Genomic DNA, 4,705 nt, shown 5'->3' with positions numbered 1-4,705 from the left:
GAAAGGCTATTTACAATTTGTACAGAAACCAGATGGCAGTTATAAGAGTCGAGGGGCATGAAAGGGAAGCAGTGGTTGGGAAGGAAGTGAGACAGGGGGGTAGCCTATCCCTGATGTTATTCAACCTGTATATTGAGCAAGCAGTTAAGAACACAAAAGAAAATATTTTTGTAGGAATTAAAGTCCATGGAGAAGAAATAATAACTCTGAGATTTGCCGATAATGTTGTAATTCTGTCAGAGACACAAAGCGACCTGGAAGAGCAGTTGAACGGAATGGACTGTGTCTTCAAAGGAGGATATAAGATGAACATCAACAAAATCAAAACGAGGATAACGGAATGTAGTAAAATTAAAACAGGTGATGCTGAGGGAATTAGATTAGGAAATGAGACACTTAGAGTAGTAAATGAGTTTTGCTATTTGGGAAGCAAAATAACTTATTATTGTCGAAGTAGAGAGGATATAAAATGTAGACTGGCAATGTCAAGGAAAGCATTGCTGAAGAAGAGAAATTTGTTAACATCGAGTATAGATTTAATTGGCAGGAAGTCTTTTCTGAAAGTATTTGTATGGAGTGTAGCCATGTATGGAAGTGAAACATAGATAATAAGTAGTTAAGACAAAAATAGAATAGAAGCTTTCGAAATGTGGTGCTGCAGAGGAATTTTGAAGATTCGATTGGTAGATCACGTAAGTAATGAGGAGCTATTGAACAGAATTGGAGAGAAGAGGAATTTGTGGCACAACTTGACTAGAAGAATGGATGAGATTGTAGCACATGTTCTGAGGCATCAAGGGATCACCAATATAGTATTGGAGGGCAGCGTGGAGGGAGTCAGATGTCTTTCGGAAATCGAGAAATTCTGTATCCACCTGTCTGACTGTATCCATGGCTTTCAGTATGCCACATAGAAAAGGGATATTGGATGGTACTTTCGTGGATCGCTTCATTTATTTTTCTTGTAGGTGGGTATGCCTTGTGCTTTCTTCAGTCTACTGGGCACAGTGTTTTGTTTGAGCGATCTACACAGGGGTGCCTGCTGGGAAGGGGAGTGAGAGGGGGCGGTTAGTGTGGGTAGTCGTCCTTAGTGAGAATTCATTTAGTTTATGAGCATAAGAAGGGACCTGTAAAAAAAAGGCTCCGATTTTTGTGACCTAAAATACCACTAAAATCACCTGAAAATATTCATAACATCACGTAAAAACGATAAGAAACATATGAAGAATGAATCAGCTTTTGACGGAGATGCAGCCTTACAAATCGTTTCGTAAAACTTCCTGGCAGATTAAAACTGTGTGCCCGACCGAGACTCGAACTCGGGACCTTTGCCTTCTTGGGCAAGTGCTCTACTAACTGAGCTACCGAAGCACGACTCACGCTCGGTACTCACAGCTTTACTTCTGCCAGTACCTCGTCTCCTACTTTCCACTCCGCTGCAGAGTGAAAATCTCATTCTAAATCGTTTCGTGTTTATCAGTGTTTTGGTGATCTTCTAATTATAACCCCCCTGTTAAACAATAATTGTATACTGTACTGTATAACAAAAGCTGAATTATTATAAACGAATTCCCAGGCGTAATACAGTGTTTACGTACAAACAGCTGAAAAATAATAAATTTTATAGAATGAAATTTTCCCTCTACAGCGGAGTGTGCGCTGATATGAAACGTCCTGGCAGATTAAAACTGTGTGCCGGAGCGAGACTCGACCTCGGGACCTTTGCCTTTCGTGGGCATATCAGCGCACACTCCGCTGCAGAGTGAAAATTTGGTTCTAGAAACATCCCCTAGGCTGTGGCTAAGCCATGTATCCTTTCTTCCGGAGTGCTAGTTCTGCAAGGTTCGCAGGAGATGGTTCAAATGGCTCTGAGCACTATGGGACTTAACATCTGTGGTCATCAGTCCCCTAGAACTTAGAACTACTTAAACCTCACTAACCTATGGACATCACACACATCCATGCCCGAGGCAGGATTCGAACCTGCGACCGTAGCGGTCACGCGGTTCCAGACTGAAGCGCCTAGAACCGCACGGCCACACCGGCCGGAGCTTCGCAGGAGAACTTCTGTGAAGTTGGGAAGGTAGGAGATGAGGTACTGGCGGAATTAAAGCTGTGAGGAGGGGGCGTGAGTCGTGCTCGGGTAGCTCAGTTGGTAGAGCACTTGCCCGCGAAATGCAAAGGTCCCGAGTTCGAATCTCGGTCCGTCACACAGTTTTAATCTGCCAGGACGTTTCAATAAATTTTATCTTTACTAGCAACTGAAACGAATGTACTACTTGAACACATAAGATATGTGTCCCGGCCTAAAGTCACGAAATAGTCTGTGTAATTCGTCACTAAAGACACTTTTGCGGTTTGGTATGATTTCAATTAAACATTAACACTGCTTCACTTCGCAACAACCAATAAACAACTAAAGGTACAGTAGCTGAAAATAATCATCCTAATTTGAAATTATTAGAAGCCAAGGTACCTTGCACTGTTGCATACGTAATTCTTTTAACTGGCCGCTTGGCAGCTCGTATTTTACGATAGTCGCCATTCCAGTTATTTCATTTGCTCTAAAATTGAAGCCTGACGTCGGCGGGAGGGCGACATAGGGAAGTGAGAAACCCAGAAAGAACACCACATTCGTGGAAGAAAGACTGAATTCCTTAGAGTTTGTGACTGCGAGAGTTCACATAGTAGGAGGTCCGCGCTTTCAAGTTGAAGCAGTTGTAAAAAAAAAAAAAAAAAAAAAAAAAAAAAAAAAAAAAAAAAAAAAAAAAAAAAAAAAAGGACATTTCCCCGATTTTCCGAAAAATCCACCTGGACCATTTTTAGGGTCCAAAAATCAGGAGACGTCCAGTTAAAAGCGGATGTCTGCTAATCCTATGTAAGACAATAGTCACAGGAGATGAAACGTGTACTGTCGTATAAGTGCTTCTAGTTAGAAAGTCTTTTAAAATTTGTTGGACTAAGTGGAGCATGCACTTTGATATTTTCCTTTAGTTTCAAAAACGAATGAAAAAATCGTCACACAGTATTTCAGAAATGTAGCTACAGCACATTTGGTACAATATCGACACAAAATATCTACACTGGTGTCCAAAATTAAAGCAACAACCTGTTATTTCCCCATCCTGTGTCTCATTCACGATATAATCATACAGAATGTCAACAGACGTCCGTACGATCATGTTCTGCTCGGAAGATTGCATTCCAGGCAACGGACAACCACGCCAACGATGACGTCAGGGCACCTATCAAACGTGGTAGTGCTTGCCGGTTAGTCCCATATCCACGATCGCTGTGCACACCGTCACAGACTGTGTAGCGTGTCACAGAGAAGACGCCTACCAGACTCTCCGTGGTGGAGGACCTGGGAAGAATCGAAAAAGGACAGTTACAAACTGATGTGGCCCGCTGGTTTAATGTGAATCGTTCGGTTGTTTCTCGGGTGTGGCGACAGTTTATAGAGACGAGACTGTACCCAGAAAACGGGGGCAGTTTTGACCACGTGTGGCATCAGAAGGGGAGGGCCATTATTTGGCTGTAAATGCAGGACGGTACCCCCTTAGTACTGCACGGCAACTGGCATCTGACCTCGCAGCACCCACTGGACGTGTTGTATCGAGGCATCAGTGTACAGAAGGCTTCAGCAGAGTGGCTTTATGTGTACATCTGACGCGTCTTCATAGAAGGAAACGTCTAGAGTGGTGTCGTCTACATCCCACCTGGACGGTCGAGACAGCTGGTGGCCGAGCGGTTCTATGCGCTTCAGTCTGGAACCGCGCGACCTCTATGGTTGCAGGTTCGAATCCTGCCTGGGGCATGGATGTGTGTGATGTCCTTAGGTTTAAGTAGTTCTAAGTTCCAGGGGACTGATGACCTGAGATGTTAAGTCCCATAGTGCTCAGAGCCACTTGAACCATTTGGACGGTCAAACAATGGGCCAATGTTCTTTTCGCAAATAAGTTCCGGTTTCGTGCGGAGAGCGATTCTCGGCGGATTAGAATCTGGAAGGAACGTGAACACGATTTCGGGATCCATATATTATGGAAAAAATTGTGTCCCACTGTTTAGAGGCACAAAACGCGTGGGTCATTTCAGTTCGTTACTAAATGCAAATAAGTAGGATGCCGAGTTGATAGGAGCTGAAGGAGTCCAGGTTGCAATAATATGCGGTACGGCACACTGTTAGAGAGAAGGATTATTATTCAAGAAACACATAGTACAATGAGATTACTTATCTTCAGTTGTTTGAAGAACTGCAGCTGCGGCTATGAACTGACAATCTCGTAACATGGAATACCATGAACTAATACAACATATTCTCAGGGACTAAGCCTGATGGGCCATCCTCAGAGAATCAATGCAAACATTACAGAACTGGTTGAGGGTCGATTATGAAAGTGCGTCTGCCTAGGTTGAAATTTAGCTAAGGAGTGAACGAGGCACACTCCAGTTCCATCGAGCTGCACAGCCTGCTAGAGTGCGCTGTGCTCGGCAGACGACGGACTGCCAACCTTGTGTTGGCGCGGCGTTGTAGTAGTACCTGTGGCAATGATACTACGGAAAGAAACCAACATCGAGGAGGATCCCTAATGGGGTGGGCATGGATTATGTTGGCCACTCGAAGATATCTTCTTGAAATTGTATGGATGGATTGACAAGTTTAACAGCTGATATCTCGACGAGATCTTGGGACCTCATGTCCGGT

Source organism: Schistocerca nitens, chromosome 5 (assembly GCF_023898315.1).
Source record: "Schistocerca nitens isolate TAMUIC-IGC-003100 chromosome 5, iqSchNite1.1, whole genome shotgun sequence".
In the NCBI taxonomy this organism is placed as follows: domain Eukaryota; kingdom Metazoa; phylum Arthropoda; class Insecta; order Orthoptera; family Acrididae; genus Schistocerca; species Schistocerca nitens.
The sequence above is the reverse complement of the archived record's forward strand: the minus strand, read 5'-3'. Positions refer to the sequence as shown.